Raw genomic sequence first — 24,212 nt, forward strand, 5'->3', positions numbered from 1 at the left:
AGTATAGCTCCTCATAGTCTCACTTTCTAACTTCCATTTGTAAAGTTAATTAAATATGGCAGAGTGTGCATTTTAACTAAAAGCTGCCTTCAATCTCAGAGACCTTTCTGTGGATTTATATTTCCACATTCCATTTTACTCCTTACAGCTAGTTTATATTTTACTCATGGCCAGATTGCATATGCCTGACTCTCCCTTCCTTCTTATCCCTATCTGCACCAATATTTGCCTGTTACCTTTCTGTAGATCAGTTAAAGATGTGAAACATGTTTGCAACTCACTCAGATGGAAGCTCATGAGAGCCTGCCAGCTCTCTGCTCAGCAGGATTTTAGCCAACCCACAGACAGCTTTGAGCCTAGCTCATGACCCATCGGCACCTACCACCTCCAGGAAACACATCTACCTTTGTTGGCTTTCCCTCACTAAGGGTAAATCGAAGAAGACCTCAAGAGCATTACGAGAATCCTAATTTAGGGGAGTCTATTATAGACATTAAATGTAAGTATGTTTAAAATTAATGGCATTTCCCAAGTGCTGGCAGACTTGGATATAACTGCATATAATCCCTTTCATCTCAGCCTGTTTCTTTGTCTGTGTTAATGCATTGCCTTTTTGAGTCTTCTTTTCCATCTTGATGTTTCTCTGAAGACAGAAATTCTGCTGAGTACCTCACTTCATGCCAGTAATGTTTTCTTCTTCACTTACATCTTTGAATTTCAGTGGTGCTGGTACTGGTCTTTGGCTACCTGTACCTATTAACCCTTCCATTTCATGGCTTAAAATCAATACACATTTTTGTTAAAGATTCTCAGGGAGAGAAAAAGAGGTGACTCTGTGAGTTACCTATATGTAAATGCATTTTATTTAGCCCCGGCACATCTTTCTATACCTACTGAATCGAATATTTTGACTTCATTATAGGCGAAATTTCCACATTCCTTTTCTTGTCCACAGGATTCGTTATTCAGTATTGTATTTTCCCACCCTCCAGTAAACAGCATGCATAATAGTATTAGACTATTTATCAGGCAGTCCCTAAACAAACATGGCTTGAATCAAATCGATTGAAAGTTCAAAGTTTGATGGTTTCAGAAAGGTACAAGGGATAGAAATCTGCTCAGTTGCCCCTTAGCAATGAGCTTAGAAAAGCCAATTGATTATGATGGAGACATAGAGGCACCAAAAAAAAAAAAAAAACCACTTCTGGCAACCTTAGGGAGAAATCAATAAGGAGTCCTTGGACCTTTTCAAAGAGTATGTTCGAAGGAATCAGGAATCTGATGAAAAAGGAGCCAAAATTTGGTTAGGAAAGGCTGGGGCAGGGCTGAAGATTCTGCATTTCAAACAGCCTAGGTCATGCTGATCCTGCAATGCCCAGACCATACTTTGGCTAACAAGGCTTTAGAAATGTTAGAAAAGACCATCTCAAGTCCCATCCTAGATTTGCTGCATCAGAAGTTGCATGTAGACAAGATCCCAGGTCCCCAGGTGGTTCATATACACATTAAAGTTTGAAAAGCACTGATCTAAAGGACTCCTATCTTTTATTCTCAAGTCCTTTTTCCTAAGGGCCTCCCCATTTTTTTTTTTTTGACTATTCATCATCCCCTTGGCTCCAACAGCTGTGATTAGGAGCTGTATGATCTTTTGTGAATTTTGCTAGATAACTGGCTTGTGGCCATTTGTGTATTCTTTAACATGAATTAAACATGTATTGAGTGTTCTCTAGATGCTATATACTGTGCTGGGCACTGTGTTACAAAGAGGAGTAAGATGTACTCAGGATGGGAGAAAGGGCAGGGCTTATAGATTGTGATTAGGCCCAAAGAAATGTCACTGGAAAGCAGATAGGGGAAGAAAAGTTGTTTAGTTTAGTATAACAACTTTGCCTGCCACTCGTAGAGTGAGAATAAAAGGGCAAGTTTGCATCTACAGATAGGTTCTACAAATAGTCACTGAACAAAAGCAGCAACTCTCAGGCTCTGCTGCCAACACAAAGATTAGATTCCCTCTTCTCAAATGACAAAAGTGCTGGGTTGTACTGGAAAGGCCTCTTGGCTCAAAAAGCCCTTTGAGTCAACAGTGGGATGTTCAGAATATTATGTCAGAAATTCATCTGTTCAGATGAGGAAATATGGGACCTTTGAAATTCACACATGCCTGCAAATCCAGGCACCTCCCCAAAATACTCAGAATGGTTTTGAACTGTTAAAAATAAGACAACAGAACCAAAATGGAGATGCTTATGCTAAGCCCTACATAACCAAACCAAGACTTAATTACAACTTTGGTTCTCCCAGAAATGGAATCTTAAACCAGGCAATCAGGAATGTGCAACCTTATGCCTGCCTCTATATATGATGACAAGAAACCCCATTTAAACATTCATCCTGACCCTAAATAAAAGGAACCCATCCATTGCTGCTCAAGGAGTCACTGCTTTGGAAGTTATTGCCAGTGATTTCCTTCTTTGTTGCAAATACAATTTATTTTGTGCCACAACTCTGGTATATCTGTGACTCACCATGGAACCCACTCGTGTTGGTTCAGTAACAAATTCAGGGACCCAGATGAGACTGTTGTCATTCTGAGGTTCTGCCCCCTGCTTTTCAATGGCTGGAGCAATGGGCAGTGGCAGCTCAGCCAGGCTAACCCATTCAAGCTAATGGGGCTGGGGGTAGGTTCTTTGGAGGGAACTCTCCCTTCTTGGTACTTCTGACTGCCAGCCTGGCATTCTGTCCTCACCTGAAATCCAATGGCCACTCTGATTACTTTTACTCAGAAGGATTTCTGTTGGGATAAGTTACACCAGGTCCGTGGCACAGCTTTAAGAGAGAAAACTAGAGTTGTCTCATAAAGTCTAGGCAAGCAGGCGTTAACAGTCAGAATACTCCGGAGAATTGACAGGGTCTCTGGTAAACACTCTGGGGGACAGAACAATCAATTGGAGTCAAATCTAGACATCCCCGGGTGATGAAAGATCACAGGATCCAGCTATTCAGAGGCTTGGATGCTCCAACCTGGCAAAACGGGAGTGAGCTAACAGAGACTAGTCTAGGGTGTGGGAGATTGAAAGAAATCTCCGTCCCACCTGGTTGTTTGGTCTGTTTGTTGTTGTTCCCTGTTTAAATCTCCACCCTGGCTGCTTAGCCCTTGTGCACCTCCTCCGTCCCTTACAACCCTGGACAAAGGAGGCAGCAGCAATTTGGGTCGCTGGAAGCATGCACTGGGCACAGACAAGAGTTCTACTTAATCGCTTAAAAGACAAGGGCTTATAAAAATTGGTCATTCTAAAATGGAGAAAGATAAAAATGAACCCAAATGTTTTTCAAGTTCACATTATCTGGGATAATCTTTGGTAAATTAAAAGAGACATGTCTTTTGGAGTTATCAACATCAAATGTACTAGTAAACTTTTATTCTACCTGGATTTATTAGTTACATTCATATTGTATCTACTGCAATTTGTCAGCAAAAGTGACTCAAAAGGATGGTTGCTTCTGTCTGTCTTGTGAAGTTTTCATGGGTAATTGTTAAGAGCAAGTAGGCTGAATAGATAAAAAGGTTTATAGGTAAACTTCTAAAGAGCTTTCAAAATCTTTGGTAATCTGAAACTTTGAAGTTTTGCTAAGTAAAATGATATATTGGTTTGATTTCATTGGATACTTAAGTCTTTTCAAAATAAGATAGCATTGATTACTGAATGTAGGTTTGTCTGCTTTTGGCTTCTTATTGCAGGGAAACTGAGGATACTTGATTCTCTTAGTGAACATATTTTATGTTTTATTGAACGTTGCACTATGAAAAAAAACAGGTTTCTAGAAATTGTAAAATAGATTCATAAATTTGTCAGTCTAAAGAATTCTGCAGCAACAGGCAGTTCACAATTGGTTACTACTTAGTTTTCACTTGAGACTAAGGTTTCTAAAAGTAAATATTCCGATAAATGTAATTGAGACTGCTAGAAATAAGGGAAATAACTCTGTAAGTAAGAAAAGTAAGATGTGTTTTTGATAAGATATAAGGAATGGGAATACATTTTTGTTGAGGGAAAAGAACATAATTTTGTCCTACAATGAAACTGATTACTTAGACAAAGGAGGCTTAGGACAAAATCTGAATGTAAAAAGAAAGTTGTAGGTTTGTGAACAAAAAACTTTAGAAAAGAATTTTATGTGTGGTCAGGACTAAGACTGAAGTGAATGGATCTTAAAAGTACACTGGTATAAGATTGAAATTTGGTTCTTCTCTCTATTAAAAAAACAAACTTTTCTTGGATTACTGGTGTGCTCTTGATGAGAAATTGTAAAGAAAGTTTTTCTTTTTCCTATTCATGATCTGCCCGGAAAGCCAAAGTTTCTATACTTTATCTTTATCAGATCTTTGATTACTTAGAGCATTGAAACTTCTTAATATCAAAGGAGCGGTTTTGCTAAACTTCTGTGATATCTCTTATTGCCATCTTGATTAAATATAAAATTTATGATACCCTGTAATCCTATTTAGGCATGCCCTTTAAAACCTTCTGAGGTTTTTAACAAACTTCCCAAGATTTGAATTCTAAATGAAGTCTTTTGACAGTTCTAAGACGGAAGTTTATAGCAATACAGGCCTACCTCAAGAAGCAAGAAAAATCTCAAATACACAACCTAACCTTACACCAGAAGAGCTAGAATTAGAACAAACAAAACCCAAAACCAGCAGAAGGAAGAAAATAGTAAAGATTAGAGCAGAAATAAACGATATAAACTAAAAAAAACAATAGAACAGATCAATGAAACCAGAAGCTGGTTCTTTAAAAAGATCAACAAAACTGATAAACCTCAAGCCAGAGTCATGAGAGAGAGAGAGAGAGAGAGAGAGAAGACCCAAATAAACAAAATCACAAATGAGAGAGAAGAAATAACAACTGACACCACAGAAATACAATTATAAGAGAGTATTATGAAAAATTATATGCCCACAAATTGGACAACCTGGAAGAAATGGATTAATTCCTAGAAACATATAACCTACCAAAACTGAAATAGGAAGAAATAGAAAATTTGAACAGACCAGTGGTAATCAAAATCAAAATTTGTGGTAATCAGTGGTAATCAGTAATCAAAAATTTCCCAACAAAAATCTAGGGCCAGATGGATTCCCAGGGGAATTCTATCAAACATTTAAAGAGTTAATACCTATTCATCTCCAACTATTCAAAAAAATAGACATGGAAGGAAAACTTCCAAACTCATTCTACAAGGCCAGTATAACCTTGATTCCAAAACCAAAGACCCCACCACAAAGGAGAATTACAGGCCAATATCCCTGATAAACTTGGATGCAAAACTTCTCAACAAGATACTAGCAAATCAAATCCAACACTACATTAAAAGAATTATTCACCATGATCAAGTGGGATTTATTCCTGGGCTGCAGGGGTGGTTCAAGATTTGCAAATCAATCAACGTGACAGACCAGGTTAATAAAAGAAAGGATAAGAACCACATGATCCTCTCAATAGATGCAGAAAAAGCATTTGTCAAAGTACAGGATCCATTCTTGATAAAAAAAAACCCTCAACGAAGTAGGCATAGAGGGAACATACCTAAACATCATAAAGACCATACAAAAGACCCACAGCTAATATCACCCTCAATGTGGAAGAACTGAGAGCTTTTCCTCTGTGGTCAGGAACAAGACAGGGATGTCTACTCTCACCATTGTTATTTAATATAGTACTGGAAGTCCTAACCTCAGGAATCAGACAACAAAAAGAAATAAAAGGCATCCAAACTGGCAAGGAAGAAGTCAAACTTTCACTTTTTGCAGATGACATGATACTCTATATAGAAAATCCAAATACTTCACCAAAAAAATTGCTAGAACTGATGCATGAATTCAGTAAAGTCACAGGATACAAAATTCATGTACAGAAATCTTGCATTTCTATACAACAATAATGAAGCAACAGAAAGAGAAATCAAGGAATTGATCCCATTTATAGTTGTATCAAAAACAATAAGATGCCTAGGAATAAACCTAACCAAAGAGGTAAAAGATCTGTACACTGAAAACTATAGAACACTGATGAAAGAAATTGAAGAAGATACAAAGAGATGAAAAGCATTCCATGCTCATGGATTAGAAGAACAAATATTGCTATTTTTAGCAACAGTAGACACAGGAGAATCTCTGGAAACACAGATGTTCACATTTTTCTAAGGGACATTTACATTTATAAAGGAAATTACCACTTGTAAGTTCTCCCTCCCTGTACTAGGAAGAGATGGAGTAACTCTAAATCTCCAGAGACTCTTATCAATGGAGAAGGCACTGACTTAAAGCTGTGTAACAAATCTGACCATTGTTTACTGTGCTTTTCCTGCTAACCTTCCATGACTGGCTTCCTTCCCAAACTCCAATCTTTCGTCTTTAGCTGAAGTTGGTATTTAAAGTAGTGCCTTGAGGGGCACCTGGGTGGCCCAGTAGGTTAAGCGTCTGACTCTTGGTTTCCACTCAGGTCATGATCTCATGGGTCGTGATCTCATGGGTCATGAGTTCAAGCTCCAAGGCAGGCTCCACACTTAGCGCAGAGTCTGCTTGAGATTCTCTCTCTCCCTCTGCCTCTGCCCCTCCTCATGTTCACATGTGTGTGTGCTTGCACGTGCACGCTCTCGCTGTCTCTCAAATAAATAAATAAATCTTTTAAAAAAATAAAGTAGTGGCTTGGGCCATTTCAGGGAGTTTTACTCAGTTTTCCTGGGTCTCTCCCACGTGTACAGAAAGTGTACATGCTACTAAAGTACTGTTTTTCTCCTATTAGTTTGTGTTTGATTATAGGGTTCTCAGCCAAGAACTCAGAGGATAAAGGGAAGATGATTTTCCGTCTCTACACAGATATAAACAATATTTAAGTTTATGGTCTTCCTATGTCATAATATAACTTTATTTACAAAAATAATTAGCGGGCCATATTTGGTCAGACCAGCTTATGGTCTGTAGTTTGCCAACTCCTACAGTATTCTTCTGCCTCATCGTTAGTCTGCCTACCTCCAGTCTTCTTTCCCTACAACCTGCTCTCCACGCTACTATCAGAAAGATCTTCCTGCAGTGCAAACCTGATTGTGGTGGCATCTTCCAGAAAAATATGGATATCAAATATGGATTCTCTCCCACTTACTTTGTCATAGAGTCCTGATTTTTAACTCAGTATGTGGCAAACCAGAAAACAAAACAAAACTACAGCCTCCTTTGCAGCTATGTGTAAACATGTAACAAGTCCTGGCCAATGAGCTATACGTAGAAATGTGGTGTGGAACTTCAAGGAAGGTTTCTTAACAATTAGGAGGAAGTGGCCTATTGACCTGCAGCACAGATGTGCTGGGTGGAATTTCAGCGACTATCATGAGGATGGAAGTCCTGCAGTAGGAATGACAAAGGTAGGTGCGCCTAGGTGATGCAGTCGGTTAAGCATCCAGTTCTTGATTTCGGCTCAGGTCATGATCTCAGGGTCATGGGATTGAGCCCCACATCAGGCTCTGTGCTCAGCTCCCTCTCCCTCTGCTCCTTACCCTGCCTGTGCTCTCTAAAATAAGTAACTAAAATCTTAAAAAAAAAAAAAATGGCAAAGATAGCAAACAGAGTTCCTGGTGTTTTGTGGTAACTGCCATTATAGATAGTCTAGGCTGCAAATTGCTGAATTTTTCTATAGGGGAGACAGCAGTAAACATGTATATTGTTTAAGCAAATATTGTTTTGAATTTTGTATATGTCCAAACATAATGCTAACAGATATATTAACGATTTGTCATTCTGGGCTAGTCATAGGAGTGCTTTCAGTTGCAAGTAACAAAATAATAATAATAATAATAATATCTGGAGGAACGGTCTCCTGGCTTAGGTTCTGCAGTCCAACAAGTCAGGGCTAGCACTGGCCTTTCTCCCGTAATCAAGATGGCTGCCACAGCTCCTGGAATCACATCCCCATTAAAGGCAGAAAGAACTGGCAAAAGGATCTGCTGGCCATGCCTATTATTTTAATCAGGAAAGCAGTAGCTTTCTCAAAAATCACCATAGTAGATTGTCACTGAGGTGCCCTGCCCTTTCTCCAGCTGCAAGGGAGTCTAATAAAGCCAATGTTGAGCTACATGCTCATCTACCTGGTACCTATAGCAAAGGCAGCAAGAGTGCCAGGGGATATTGGTTTAGCCAACCTTCAGTGCCTAAAAACCTTTTAATATGTAATAATTAACCATATCTTTCAGGATAAAGGTGCCCATAAAAAACGTAACCTTCATAGGTCTCAGAGCAGTGCTTCTCAGGCTCTACTGAGCTTATGGATCCCCTGAGGTTCGTGCTGAAGTGCAGACTCTGATTTAACAGATCTGGGGTAGGCCTGAGAGCCTGCATTTCCAGAAAGCTCCCAGGTGATGCTATTGCCACCGGTCCTTGGCACCATACCTGGCCTGGCAAGAATTGACAAGGGCGTCATGATTTGACCCCTGTGTTATTTTTACAGCATCATCTTTTGCCTCTTCCTCTCCACTCAGCTCCAGCCATGTTTTACTTCCGGTTCCCTGGAAGGGTCATGACTAGCTGCTGACAGTCTCCCATGAAGTACCCTCTGTCTGAAACATGTTCTCAGCCTCCCCTGCTTCACCCCAGAGGCTGTTATTCATGCCTTGGGTCCCACTGGGTATCACTTCCTCCAGGAAGATTTTCTGGATGCCACTACCCTCCCTCCTAGGTGGAATTTCTCCCTCACTCATCTTTGGATCCCCAGGGCCTGGGACACAGTGGTTTGTTGAAGAAACACATGTTAAATGAATCGATGAGTGAATCAAAGAAATGATAAAATATTTACAAGCCAAATGCTCTATCTTAGCTGGAGCCTTCATAGCCAGCTTTCCCATGGATAAGAGCTATAAATTATCATGCTTTTCCAAAGGCATTTACTCCTTTTAAAAATTAAATAGAAGTCGCCAAGAAAAATCACTAAATCTAAATCATGTAATTTAAAACTAACAAGAGTTGAACATAAGAAATAGAAAAACTCAAGGACTATTTCTTACTATGCTGCAAGGATTACTTGATTTAATGCATTTTCTCTTTCTCTAAGTCTAATGTCCTCCAAATTAGTGTTACTCAGGACTGGGCCCATTTACTGTTCATTACTGGTCCACATGAGAGAAGTACAGAAATGGAGACTAAGCATTTGGAAACCTTTTTGCTAACTTTACAGAATGGTTTTATTTCATTTGACTCTAACCAAAAAACAGTTGTTTGTATTTTATGCCCTTTTGTTACTTTACTTTTTAAAAAGAATTCCTTTTTATCATGCTTCAAAAATGTATCGGTTCACAATAGATTAGAAATATTTTTCAACACTGCTTTTCCCTACAGATAATTCAAGAAGCCCTGCTCCAAATCTTCGAATCTGGGTCAGACCATCTAAAGCAGTGGTTCTCAACTGAGAGTAATGTTGCCTCCCAGGGGATATTTGTCAATATCTAGAGACAGTTTTGATCCTCACAACTGCAAAGAGTTGGGACAGGTTTTCCTGGCATCCAGTGGGTAGAGACCAAGGATGCTACTCAACATTGCACAATGCATAGGACAACCCCCACAACAAAGAATGATCTGGCCCCAAATGGCAATAGTGCTGAGGCTGAGAAATGCTGATCTAAAGATCTAAACTCAGAATCCCAAACCAGTTTATGGCCAAAGACTTTTTTTCTTTTGTCTCTTCTCAGCTGATGAGTTGCTTCTTCCTACCAGAATCACAAACAGAAAAGTCACGTGCTCACATGCTAACATAGTTAGATTTGATAAGAACTTTCTGCCCTTCTTAGGGTCAAAGATGCTTCCCTCTTCCTCCTGACACCCTTGATTCCTTAATGGCAGAACAAAAAGAGAAGCACAATAGAATTATTCTGCTGCAAGAGGGTCTCATGCCTCTTTTCCCCTATCATCAGGTTTTCTGACAGTTAGCTCTTTGGTCTCTCAGTCTTGCATTCAGAATGTGTGTTAGTACTAATTTGAAAGCAATGCTGAGATGTTCACATTACAAAACCTTCTCTGCTGACCCTTCTGGCCACCATCTCTTATAGGATTAAATTAAAACTCTTCTTGTTGGACTTGAAGTTGCTGTTCAAGCTTTTTGGAAAATAACTTCTCAAACACGTGGAAACAGGCTCTCACAAGTTTTGTTGAAAAAAAATGTGAAGCAGTATATCTGCTATTATTTATGCTTATTTGCATTGCTACTAGAAATCATTTAATTTCAGTTCTCATTCAATGACTTGATCCTTTTTCATTTTGGCAGCATCAACTGGCCATTTATAGATAAACATGGTCATTGGCAACTGGGCTAATAACTGTATGTGAATAATTAAATTGAACTCAACATATTTCCTGACGTCCTTTTATATAAAAGAGGTCTTTGCAATCTTTATGGAAGCCATCTTAAAAATAATCTTCCTTCTGCTGTTGCCTGGTATTATTTTTTATAAAGGAGATGATTGTTTTATTTTGGTGCTTTACTAAAATGCTGGTTATAAAGCTTATATTCTACAATTAAAGTTCTGATTGATATAAGAGCTAACACTTTGAGTGTTTACTATGTGCCAGGTACTGTTCTAAGCACTTTAATAATACAATGATATATTAATATCATTTAATCATGATGATGAACCTACACTATAGGCATTATCATTGTTGCCTCTTTACACATGAGGAAATGTAGGCACATAGAGGTGATGGAACTTGGTCAAGGTTATAAAAGTAGTAAGCAGCAGGGCTAAGATTCAAACTCAAGCACACTGGATCCAGAAGCTGTGATCCTACCCATCCTTCCTCTCTTGCAAGTTAAAACTCATGTAAACAAGAAATTCAAGTGGAGTAGGAAATCAAAAGCCATCCTTTGTGTGCTCTCAGGGTTTTCATGAGAAGCACCACATGGAAACTAAGGTAATGAAGTTGCATATCTTTCAGACTGCATCTTACCTATCCTTGTTTCTCCCACAGATTAAGTGGTCAGTTGGTATTTGTAGATTTGCCCCACACTGGAAGCTGGTCATCTACATTTTTTTTCTTCTCCACTCACCCCATATTCTCCCCTTTGTGATTTCTAAGTTTGGTCTGAAACCAGTAACCGCAAACCCATGCATTCTCTCCCTGGGAAGCCCCTGAGGACATCCCTTGAGCCAGCCACACATCTGAACTATGGTCTCTCTAATTATTACTAATTGCCTGTTTGTCCTTGGCAGGGATAGTGGGAGCTGAAGTTCAAGGCAGACTATAAGACAAAATCTGCCATTTGCAGAATCTGTAAAATGGCAGGTCAGAATGAGACCAAAGAGTAAGAGTGACTTTTCCGTGACTCACAAGATATCCTCAAATGGTGGTCTCTAAACCAGTAGCCGCAGCACCTAGGAACTTGTAGAAATGCAGATTCTCCTATCCCACCTCAGACCTGCTGAGTCAGACATTCTAAAGGTGGAGTCCTGCAGTCTGTGTTTCTAAAAATCCTCCTGGTGATTCTGATACATGGTCATGTTTGAGAACCACTGCCCCATATTCATGATTCTGGGTGTTATATGCAACTAATGAATCATGAACACTTCATCAAAAACTAATGATGTACTATATGGTGGCTAACTTAACATAATAAAAAAATAAATAAAAATCACCTTAGGAGTTGTAAAAGTCCAAAAGTTCAAGCTATAGGCCAGAATAATTAGACTTTCTGGGGGTGAGACATAGGGAGAAGATTTTTTTTAAAGCTTCCCAGGTAATTCCACTACACAGCCAAGGTTCCTCAACCATGGCAACATTGACATTTTGGGCTGTATCATTCTTCATTGCGGGAGGCTATTCTTTGCATTGTAGGATGCTTAGCGCATCTGGCCCCTATTCACTAGAAGCCAGTGATACCCCCTCCCAAAGATGTCACAACCAAAACTGTCTCCTGACAGTGCCAATGTCTCTGGGGTTAAAAATCACCCCCAGTTGAAAACCACTGGGTTAGGCCGCCTGGGTGGCTTAGTCAGTTAAGCATCTGCCTTTGGCTCACTCAGGTCATGATCCCAGAGTCCTGGGATTGAGCCCCACGTCGGGCTCCCTGCTCAGTGGGGAGTCTGTTTCTCCCTCTCTAGCTCCCCCTGCTTGTGTTCTCACTCTTGCTCTCACTCTCTCTCTCTCAAGTAAATAAATAAAATCTTAAAATAAAAAGAAAAACGCTGGGTTAGAGTTCATCATTATCTCTCCAACAATGATTATAGGCCAACCCAGATCAGAAACATCTACAAGGCTTATTCATTCATTCATTCATTCATTCATTCATTCACTTGTGTTTTGTGGGGTTTTCTTCTTGATGCAAATCAGTTCACTGAAGCAAGCAAAGAAGATACGGAAAGGCATGCATGCTAAGGAAGTAATCTTTAAAATAAAGCAGGCTCCTCCAGATCTGAAGCAACAATGCACTTTGGTTTGTGCATTTCCTTTGCAAAGAGCTTGGTGTTTGAAATGCAGCATCTGCAATTTTCTGAGCTATTAATTGTCATAGTATCTATAGGGCTTATTTAAAAAGCAGATTATTAAGCCCCACTCAAGCCCCCAGATCCAAATCCTTCAGGAAATCAGGACACTTGTTAGTGTCTGAAATTCTTAAGTGCCTTAAAGTTGGAGATCCACTGAATTGAGTATTTCTTCTGAAAGGTAAATTGAATTTGTCTTTGGTACTTAGTAAAGCAAAATTTGGCCTGTTTGGGATCCTGTTCTTTATCACAGGTAGAAGTGAATTGATATATGGTTCTTCCAAAGATTCCAATTTAGCCAAGCAGACCCACTTGGAGAATTTAGACTTCTCCGGGGTGTGCAGTGGGATCAAGTAAAACTATAAAATTTCAATGCGGTGACAGTATTGTCATGTTTTGTGTGAATGAGTATTTCAGCATCAGCACAGTAACTTTTTATTCAAAGATTCTTGACTGTAAAGGACACTCACTGTCAATGTCAATTTATACATCTTGAAAGTCACTGATCATATGAGTTTACGATATTGATTCCCCAGTTTATGTAAGGGTATGAGCAGCACTGATGACTGTTTTCCTAACTACTTTGGTCTTTGGAGTTCCCTTTATGATACTGTTAATCCTCTGTTAATATTTATAGTTTTTTGTTGAGCTTCTTAGCAATGTTCCAAGCAGGCATCTACTTACTAGTTACTTTTGGTTTGTCTACTGTCTGTGTGCACATGAAACATGCTTCTTGGTTTAACCAGAGTTGGCTGTGCCTCCACCTGAGGCTTCTACCTGTAATGTCACCTGTAACCATTCATTCATTCACTCACGATGCAGAGATGACTGTAATCATGAATAGATGCTTTTAGCAGAACTCTGGCAAAAACCAAGACCACCACTGATAAAGGTGTCATTTTTCTGCCTTGGGACATTAGTGAAAGGAACAGATTTTGCCACCCCAAAATATGTTTCTTTGGCATAAGGATCATTTGGAGCTAAAGGCAATCCAAACCCAACAGAGTCAGGAAAAGCTCTTTACACCTTCCTCTCAACCACTAAAATTTATATCAGAAAGGGGGCCTGTACCAGGAAGAGAGCTATTATAAAAGATAATTTTTTACCTAAGAAGCACATTTGCATTACAGGGCAGCCTTTATTTTCCAAACATCTCTCTGTTCCTGGGAATGGCCCTTCTCCCCCTTTGCATCCCCAGATCACTACCCTTTTCTTTAGCTCAGGATGTTATATAAGCTTCAATTACCTGACTGCCTTTGGGTCTCTTATTTCTAATGGGGCTCTCCTAGATATAAAATTTGTTTTTCTCCTGTTAATCAGCCTTCTGTCAATGATTAGACCAGCCAAAGAACCTAGAAGGGAACGAGAAATTTTTTCCTCTTCTGCATTAGCAAAGTCTTCACAAACAAGGAGGCATTTGAGCTGGCCTCACAGGCGGAACAGGAATTCATCAAGCAGAGAACAGAAGTCTATTTCGATGGTAAATCTACTATCAAAGATTAGATGGGAATCTTTCCTATTTCTGTGTCTCAAGGAGTTCACAGTACCATGACCTGAAAGTGAGAGTGCCATTTTCTCAATGATTAAAAGAGATGTCCTCCCCCTACCATCACATGCACTTTTACAAATATAATTTTCTCCTCCAAAGAAGAAAACAAACTGAAGTAGAATATTTCATATTATCAAAGTGTCGAAAAAACAAGACAACAGGCCCAAAAAGGAGTAACTTACGCTAAGCCCTACATCACCAAACTGAGACTTAATTAAAAAGATTCAGCTCTCCCAGAAACAGAATCTTAAACTAGTCAATCTGTCAGCGAGCCCTCTTGCTCAACTATAGATCCCAATGGTTAAAACCAGAAAAAGAGGGGCGCCTGGGTGGCTCAGTCGTTAAGCGTCTGCCTTCGGCTCAGGTCATGATCTCAGGGTCCTGGGATCGAGCCCCGCATCGAGCCCCGCATCGAGCCCCGCATCGGGCTCCCTGCTCGGCAGGAGGCCTGCTTCTCCCTCTCCACTCCCCCTGCTTGTGTTCTCTCTCTCGCTGTATCTCTCTCTGTCAAATAAATAAAAATCTTTAAAAAAAAAAAAAAAAACAGAAAAAGACAAGACCACTTAATTCATGCTCTAAAACCCAAATGTTCTTATTTGTTACTGCACTTTCTTGAGGCATTGACCAAGATATTTTACAATGACTAGACCTTTCTAACCACCAGGCCAGAAAAGCCCTGCAAGCAACGGAATGCCTAGAAGACCACATTCCGTTCCCTTCCCTGCCCAAAATCACATGCTGAGCACATACATACCCCCAGCCATGATCACATGCGCCCTGCCTGCTCTCTTGCACATTACCCCGCGAACCTCTCTCTATAAAACTCTAGGTGCCCATCTTGCCAGGAGAGGTCGGCTGTTAAGGCTTGAGCCTGCCATCTCCCCCGACTGCCAGAACCTGAAATAAATCTCTCCCTTTCTCTTTTCCGAACCCTTGTCTCTTGAGTTATGGGCTTCTCTTGAGACGAGTTTATCTGAGTTTGTTCGGGAACAGCGTTGGCAAACCCAGACACGAGCTGTGCTTTCAATCTGACCAGCCCTCTCAGAATTCCGCATGGCAGAGCAGTTGGCTAAGGCAGTGCTGGGGCTCGCCCCTTTGTTTCCTGAGTTCACAGCTATGATAGATCATTCTGTAACAAATCAATCAGGAATCATCTGGTCAGCATGCGTTAGGTAATATGCCTGATTGAGCCCTGCCATCCCCTAAGGGAAAGTAACCTTGCAATAACTAACCTGCTTTTTTGCCAGTGTAATGTTCTTGTTCCTGATCCCTCCTGCCTATAAAAGTCTTTCATTTTGTACAGCTCCGCAGAGCTCCTTTCCAGCTGCCAAATTGGATTCTGCCTGGTTGAAATCGCTTTTTGCTCAAAAAAAACCTTAAAATTTTTAATATGCCTCAGTTTATCTTTTAACCATCTGAATGCAATTAGTCATATAAATCTTCAAATTAGGCCAAAAAAAAAAAAAGGAAAAAAAAACCATACAAATCAAATTTATTTCATTCTAACCCAGTGATTCAAGTGGGGATGATTTTGATCCCCAGGGGACATTTGGCAATGTCTAGGGACATCTGGGGTTGTCACACCTGTGAAATAGGTGGACACTAGAGACCAGAGATGATGCCAAACATCTTACAGTGTGCAGGACTGCCCCCCATGACAAAGAATGGTCCAATCCAAAATGTCAACAGTGATGAGGATGAGAAACTCTGTTCTAGTCCATGCCATACGGCTAAGGGTACATTTATTTCAACTGGCGTGCTTTCATTTGTGGAATGGAAATCAGTCCTACTCAAGCTTTGTTCCTTAGACAGTTTAAATGATAACACGTAAAATTTACCTTGTCCCACCTTCACTGCTGCACAGCTCCATCTATAAACAAAGCCCTCGTGAATTTTGAACACCATGCAAACTCATGCAAATGTAATAACTTTCCTTGTGGGAAAATAAGATCAAAAATCAAAGCATAATGGGGAGGACATCATAGCTCCAAGGCTCTGCGCCCATCACTGTCAGTCCAATGTAAATATTTATGACAGCACACTGTGCTATGAGCACATTTGTCTAGGATAGACTCGTTTCATCCCCCTGTAAGCAGAAGCCAAGTTTTCTAAATACTGCCTGTATTGTTTGAAAGGAGTAGTCCTACATTTGTACCAGGTAGAAACTGTACAGAAATATTCAGTCAGCAAACATAGAAAGAACAGGGGTGGGGAATAAGACCGTTCATGTCTAAAATTATATTTTCTAATTTGGTAGGCACTTATCACATGTGGCTCTTGAGTACCTGAAATGTGAGGAGTCCAATTGAGGTGCGCTATAAATGTAAAATACACAAAGGATTTCTAAGACTTATTCCAGAAAAAAGCAAAAGGTCTCATTAATAATTTGTTTACAATAATTTGTTTTAATTATGAGTTGAGATAATTTTTGGCTATATTGGGTTAAACACATTGTTTTTTTTTTTTTAAGATTTTATTTATTGGGGTGCCTAGGTGGCTCAGTTGGTTAAGCATCTGCCTTTGGCTCAGGTCATGATCCCAGGGTCTTGGGATCAAGCCCCGAGTAAGGCTCCCTGCTCAGCGGGGAGCCTGCTTCTCCCTCTCCCTCTGCCACGCCCCCTGTTTGTGCTCTCTCTCAAATAAATAAAAATTTTTTTAAAAAGATTTTATTTATTTGAGACAGAGTAAGTGAGAGGGAGAAAGAACCTGAAGCAGAGTCCGCACTGAGCACAGAGCCCGATGTGGGGCTCGATCCCACAGCTGCGAGATCATGACCTGAGCTGAAACCTCCCTCTCCCTCTGCCACGCCCCCTGTTTGTGCTCTCTCTCAAATAAATAAAAATTTTTTTAAAAAGATTTTATTTATTTGAGACAGAGTAAGTGAGAGGGAGAAAGAACCTGAAGCAGAGTCCGCACTGAGCACAGAGCCCGATGTGGGGCTCGATCCCACAGCTGCGAGATCATGACCTGAGCTGAAACCAAGAGTTGGACGCTTAACTGACTGAGCCGCCCAGGCACCCCAAGTTAAATATATTCTTAAAATTAAAAAAATAAAAAATAGGTGAAATTGATGTGCCTGGTAAAAAATTTTAAATTATATATGTGTATTAATATATACTAACATACATATTATATATAACAGCACCGTTGGACAGTGTTGTTATAAAAACACATGCTTCTGTCATTCTTTTTTCATCTTATTGAGATGCTCAAGAAAAGACCTTAGAGTTCACATTCATTTTTTAATTTTTTTTAAAGATTTTATTTATTTTTTTGACAGAGAGAGACATAGCGAGAGCAGGAACACAAGCAGGGGGAGTGGGAGAGGGAGAAGCAGGCTTCCCGCAGAGCAGGGAGCCCGATGTGGGACTCGATCCCAGGACCCTGGGATCATGACCTGAGCCGAAGGCAGACGCTTAACGACTGAGCCACCCAGGCACCCACATTTATTTTTTTTGAGAGAGAGACAGAGCAGGGAGGGGCTCAATCTCACAACCCTGAGATCATGACCTGAGCCAAAGTCAAGAGTTGGACACTCAACTGACTAAGCCATGCAGGCAGATCCAGAGTTCAGATTCCTAACACACATGTCCTTCAATCAGCAGGCACTGGTTCTCAACCTTAGCTGCACACTGAGATCACTTTGGAGCGCTGTTAAAAAATACTGACGCATGGACATCCATAGGCAAAAAAACAACACACAAAACACAACAAAAACCTAGACCTAAACCCCACATATTATACAAAAGCTAACTCAAAATGAATTGTAGCTTTGTTGAAATTCTAGGTCCAAGATGAAGCTGCTCCTGTCCAGGTCGCCACATCAGCAACCCAGAAGTTAGATAACTTTCACGTCCTTATAAATACTCTACTTGACCAAAAATGCAGTATATCCAGTCAGCCAATCCCCAAGTGCCAAGCCAACCTGGGGGCTTCTCACCCCAAACAAGGTTGATTATATATGGTCCCAGCCAAACATAATTTGTCTTTTCCTGTTATTTATCCTAGAAAAGCTCTCTGCTTTTTGCCCCACTTGGCAGTTCTCCAAAACTCTGTTCCAACAGAAGATGGTTCACTTTCTGAAGTGTTAAAGTTTGTTTGTATCACTTAAGTTATTTTAATTCTTTTTTAACACTTTTAAATGTAAAAGTGTAAAGCTTTTAGAATATCAGGGAAGATTTTCAGGATCAAGAGCTAGGCAGCAAATTTTTAGACTTTATACCAAAAATACAACCCATGAAAGAAAAAATTGACAAGTTGGACTTTCATCAAAATTAGCTTTTGCTCTGTGGATGCCCACAGGGGGAGGGTAAGATAAGCTGCAATGGAGAAAATACTGGCAAACCCTTATCTACTGAAGTATCTAGACAATCCAAGAATGCTAAAACCCAGCAGCAAAAATACAAATAATCCAGTCAGAAGATGGGTAAAAGATGTGAACAAATATTTCACCAAGAAGGATACATAAATGGCAAATAACGCAAATATATTCAGTATCATCAGCCATTAATGAAATGCAAATTAAAACCACTGCATGTCGATTTACAAATATCTGGATACAAATTTCAATTTAACAAAGTACTAACACCATCTCCTCCCATCCCCCCACTCCTCTAGACTTTAATTTAAAATGGTCTGGAGTGTGGCCCGGGCATCCAGAGTTTAAAATCTCCCCTCTTCCCTCCCCTCCACAGTTTTAATGTGCAGCCAAGGTTAAGAACAATTCTTCCGGGACAAAGAATATAGCTTAATAGGAATTTATAAAACAGAGCCTGAAGGCAGGTGAGGGAAGGTGCTGACTTTGGGCTGATTGATGGTTATCTTCACACTCAATCCCCAAATAAGAGAATGCAGCTTGTTCTTAGGATGTTTTATATTCCAGCATAATGTCTAGCCAGAGAGTCAACTATTTCTATTCACTGGAAAGAACAGGATCCGGGCAAATTGACCAGGTAGATGAAATTGTGATGCCTTCCTATATCCTCTCTCCTTCTCCCATTAACTTCCTTTTCAGTCTTTCATGAAGGTGTTAAAAAGAAAACCACAGGTCCAAAATGGCATCACTTAGGCCAAGTCCCTAAATCAGGGCTTAATACCTAATTTAAATTAAGAAATGCAGTCTTAACTGGTCAGTCAGGAATTTTATTATCAGCGCCAATGAGTCAGCCACAGGGGCCCTCTCCAGCCAATAAAAGAAGATGAGGTGATCTGCATGATAAGACCCCCCCTGTTTTTTTCCCTTCTTGCTTTTCTGGGTAATCTCCCATTACTGGCCTCCCTGACCCTTTCCCACTTTTCTTTGTTTTATCTTTAGCTGAAGATGGTATTTAAGGCGGTGGCTAAAGCCATCTTAAGGAGTTACTCATTTTCCTGGAGTATCTCCCATATATGCATGTGGTATACACGTTAATAAACTTGTGTTTGTGTTTCTCCTGTTAATCTTTCAGTACACAGTTATCTGCTAAGAACACAGAAGGATGGGGGAAATTATTTTTCCTCTTGTACAGCAACAAAACTTTGAGGATCACTGTTTTAGGCCCCTGGTTCTCAACCTTACCCGCAAGTTGGAATTACCTGGGGGAGATTTTATTACTTTTAAGATTTTATTTCTTTAAAGCAAAAGAGAGAGCAGGCACACGTGGTGGGGGAGAGGGGGGAGGTAAAGGGAGAAAGAATCTCAAGCGGACTCAGTGCTGAGTGCGGAGCCGGGCACGGGAGCTCAATCTCAGGATCCGGGTATCATGACCTGAGTCGAAATCTAGAGTCGGCCGCTTAACTGACTGAGCCACCCAGGTGCCCCCTGACCCCGGGAGATTTTAAATATCCTGATGCCTCATATCCAAAGATCCTGACTGGATTTTTGTTATTGTTCTGGGGCGGGGGTGGGCCCAGGTCACGGGGATTTTTAAAGCTTTCCAAGTACTTCTTTTTTTTTTTTTTAAAGATTTTATTTATTTATTTGAGAAAGAATGAGAGAAAGCACATGAGAGGGGGGAGGGTCAGAGGGAGAAGCAGACCCCCCGCTGAGCAGGGAGTCCCAATGGGGACTCCGGGATCATGACCTGAGCCGAAGGCAGTGGCTTAACCAACTGAGCCACCCAGGCGCCCCAAAGCTTTCCAAGTACTTCTAACATGTAGTCAAGGCTGGAAACTACTAGTTTAGGCATTCATCGTCCCTTGTCTTTAACAGAGATATCAGCAATGTTTTGCCACACAGATCTTTAGGATTCAAGACTGAATGATTTCATAGGAGAAAACTTCACAGGTAGGAGAGCAGGGAGAGTCCCATCTAGTTTCTCCCAAATTGCTGATGACTTCATATGCTTTTAGCGCTTGGAAACTTTTCCACTCAGTACCATTACCAGGGTAACAGCACAATAGCCCCTTTCACTTACAAAATGCATTTGTCTATTCTGAGCCCACAAGACCTCTCCTAACCCCCCATCCAATTGCCATGTAAATTGCCTACGTCAGTGGTTCTCGAAATCTGTTGCATATTAGAATCTCTTGGAGACTTAAAAAAAAAAAAAAAATACCAAGGCCTGGGCCCCTTCCCCCAAACAGTCCGATGTGATGGGTCTGGGGCGCAAACCGGGCACTGCGATTTTTAAGAGTCCTCGTTGATTCGGATGTTCAGCTAAATTTGAAAACCACTGGCTCCAGTGGTATTTTACTTAGTGATGGGAAACTGACTTTGGGTACACCTATCTTTTGGAATTGCCACAAGGGAAGCAGTCGTGCAAAACGTGTCTCACGGTCAGGCTAAGGACTCCCACCACACGGTGACGTGTCTCCAAGCGCCGTGGAGAATGTCTGTAGGTGAGTCGGTACTGGGAAAGCAGTCTCCCACACTCGGATGGCCCCCTCTCACGGCACAGGCCCCTATGGAGGACCACCGTCTCCTGTGAGAACGATCCAGAATTCCGGGCCATGCCAGCTCTACAGATGTGCACCATGGAAGGTAGCTCTTATGCAAAACAGGGACTCGCAGCTCATCAACTCTCTCCCTCCTAGTGGGCAAACTTTACACCATCACCAACTGCAAATTAAAGAGAAACTAATTTAAGTACTAACCGCCTCTACCTGAAGTCCTGAGGGGGTTGATGTTTGCGATCCCACCTCCAAAGCCGCGCGCCCCCTGCGGGCTGCCATTTTCCTCAGATGTGCTTAACTATGCAGCCTTGTTTTGAAGGTATCTGCTTGCGATCATTTCCAGACCCCACAGCAGTGGAAGACATTTTCCCAAGTTAAAATCTCCTCTCCACCCTTTCCGAGGGCACTTTCAGTTTCAAAATGAGCCTCTGAGAGGAACCACAGCTCCTGGCAGCAATCTTTAGGGAGGTTTGGAAAAGAAGTTGAAATAACGATCATAAGAGAGAATCATATGGTTTGCACTCTGATTAAAAGTCCATCCTCTTGCTGAGAGGGATGAGTGCCAGAAGATGAGTCACTCTGATGAGCACGATGGACGGCAATAGCAAGGGGCGGGATGTAACGGGGGCTCCCAGAACCCTGGCTAAAGGCAGGCAAACGAGTGGGACGAATGCTTGTTGCCCCAGATTTTCTTGGGCCGAGTGATTAGGAAGCAAACGTTTAAAACATCTGGGAGACACTGGTGGTTTTGCCCAGCTGAGCCCACTGGAAGCTCTTTCCACATGCCAATGGTGATGTGTAGTCAATAAAAATGTGGTTCAGAAGGGAAATTTACTCTAAACTTCCTGTTGGTTCTATATGGTTCTTTTCCCCACACAAGGGACAGTCTGTGCTGGGGTAAAGAGATTTCTAAACCAGGGAGTCCAACAATTCTGATACATTCAACCTAAAGGCTCAGGAGACTCTGCCTGCAAAGCTGTGTATCAAATTCCAGGAAAGCTTTAAAAAAATCTATACAGGTGGTTCTCACATTTCAGTGCATATCAGAATCCCCTGGAGGGCCTGTTACCCCCCCCCCCCCTTGCAGTGTTTCTGGTTCTGCAGCTCTGAGGTAGGGCCGAAGAATTTGCATCCCTAACAAGTTCCCAGAGATGCTGATGCTGGGGTGCCAGGGACCATACTCTGCAAGCCACTGCTCTGAGAATAACTCTGGGTATTTTTTTTTAACCTTAAAGGATGATTTATACATGACTCTGAGGTCTTACACCCAAATATACCTCTTTCTTTGTAGATATTCAGATCCCTAGTAGGTGAAGTTAGCGCGGGATTTGGAGTCACATGGAAGATGTTGACTCTGGAGGCCCATGATGTGACTTGTGTGACAGGAACCTCTGGTTTCATAAGCAAAACAGCAGCTGACTGAAAAACAAGAAAAACAATGTAGAAAAACTGTTGGGAACCTAAAGGGAAATACCAAACCCTAAATGCAGAAAGCAGTGTGTGTGTTGGGGGTGGGAGAGACAGGGAAGATGAAGGAATGTTCTTTTCTGGAGGAGATGCTCATCGTTTATATGGAGGGCAGACCATCCTTGAGAGACTGAGCAGGAGAGTTTTGGTTATTTACTAATTCATCATTATGAATGACCACAGGGTGCATGGGACTGCGCCACATTACACATCTGATAGAATTTCCTAGTTGAAAGGTTTGTGATGTTGGGACGTGGTACCAGTGGGGCAGGGGGGTTCGTCTTCCCCGAAGGTTTAAATTTGGACTTGACCCTTGTTTATTGGTCAGCCAGGACTAGTTCTACCTACACTCTCCTAGATGCAGAAAAATGGATTTAATGACATCTCAAGTTCCATTTCTTCTTTCTGTAAACAGGTAAAGAAATGAATGCTTCACTAGGAAGCTCCACGTTGTCTCTATCTTACTCTTCCCCACTATCTCCTTCTGAGTCTATGAAAACTATTCTACAACTCTATGCCATGGACAACTGAGAACAAAACAGTTCTTGCCTACAGACGTGCGAATTTGGTCTCTCTGGAGGGCCCATCATCTTCCCTCCCCCACTGAGGAAGAGACCGGTTTTGTCTCTACATTTCTGCACTACCCTTCTGATGCCCATCACCCGGAGTTAGTGCCAACTGCATGGGTTAAGGGCACAGTCCCCCAAGACTGTCCTCGCTTCAGACGCCAGCTACAAGTTTGGTGGTCCCCGAGCCACCTGCACATCTGACCAATTAGCTACAAATTGGATTCCCACTCTCCCTCGCGTTCAATGATTCACAGAACTCAGGCAACTTATCTACTTAGGATTACACTTTTATTGTCAAGGGTACAAGGAGGACCCACAAAGGAACAGACAGACACCTAGAGCGGTGGGCAGCAAAGCAAAGTTTACTGGGCGATAATACAAAGCTCCTGAAGAAGAGGGGACCGGAGAAGGTTGAGGTTGGAGTTTCTAAGTCTAGGGGTTTTTATGAGATTGTTGGTGGGCTGCTTTAATCCGATGAACCCTCCAGCCTGTCACCCAATCAGGTTTTGTCCACGTGCTCATCTACCTATCAGATCAGGTAGTTGTTTACGTGGGAAAGGGCGGGGGGCTCCTTCCAGGGTGGTGTTGAATACCAGGATGGGGTCTTTTTCCTCTCAAGGGTAGTTTCCTCTTAGGTCGGGGCCCCTTGCCCCTGCCTGCCTTTCTTCCGAGTATCCTCCATTACTATCGAACACAGGGCAACACAACTGAAGAGCAAATGAAGGCCAGGTTCTAAACACCAAAGGCTTCCTGTACCTTTTCCATTTTTACCAAGCAGACACGAGTGACCCAGGTTTCTTCTTTCATTGGTTATTAAGCATATGATGGGATTGGGGCAGAGCTTGAAATTAAAGGAAAGTAAGTGTAGAGGCTGCTTTTAGGCCAACAGGCTTGAGCAATGGAATGTAGAAAGGGCCCATCAAGTGACCCCCCCCCCCCAAATATCCCTAGGCCCTAACTCGCCAGTGGGCTACTTACACCCAGGCACAGTTCCCAAAAAAGGGAAGGTTCCATAGGTCGCCATACCTCCTCACTGTCTCCCTTTAAAAAACAGCCCCCACCCACTGCCTCACTGCGGAAGCTTCCCGTCCGCTGTCCTGCCCGCCACTCCCTTGCAGGTGTCCTCAATAAACGTCTGTCTCCTTTGTTCTGCCTCAGGGGGTGAATTCTTTCACCGCCCAGGCCGTCGCCCCACATCTGGGGGCCGCCATCTGATCGGACAGACACCACAA

The 24,212-nt window shown here is 41.6% G+C and overlaps 2 long non-coding RNA genes across 2 annotated transcripts in view; one reads left to right on the forward strand and one right to left on the reverse strand.

Annotated features, from left to right (window-relative positions):
- The window catches only part of LOC135361905 (uncharacterized), a 46,063-nt gene that overhangs the window by 17,060 nt on the left and 4,791 nt on the right, over positions 1–24,212 (forward strand). The gene's annotated exons all lie outside the window — the stretch shown is intronic.
- The window catches only part of LOC129045800 (uncharacterized), a 239,935-nt gene continuing 235,698 nt past the window's right edge, over positions 19,976–24,212 (reverse strand). The window contains exons 7-8 of the long non-coding RNA XR_010406040.1: positions 22,222–22,363; positions 19,976–21,402 (exon numbers count right to left, since the gene is read on the reverse strand). This is a non-coding gene — a long non-coding RNA (uncharacterized LOC129045800). The remainder of the gene's footprint in view (positions 21,403–22,221; positions 22,364–24,212) is intronic.

This window comes from Mirounga angustirostris, unplaced genomic scaffold, assembly GCF_029215605.1.
Source record: "Mirounga angustirostris isolate CCGP_5_RB_7025 unplaced genomic scaffold, mMirAng1.0.hap1 SCAF_11, whole genome shotgun sequence".
NCBI classification, from domain to species: domain Eukaryota; kingdom Metazoa; phylum Chordata; class Mammalia; order Carnivora; family Phocidae; genus Mirounga; species Mirounga angustirostris.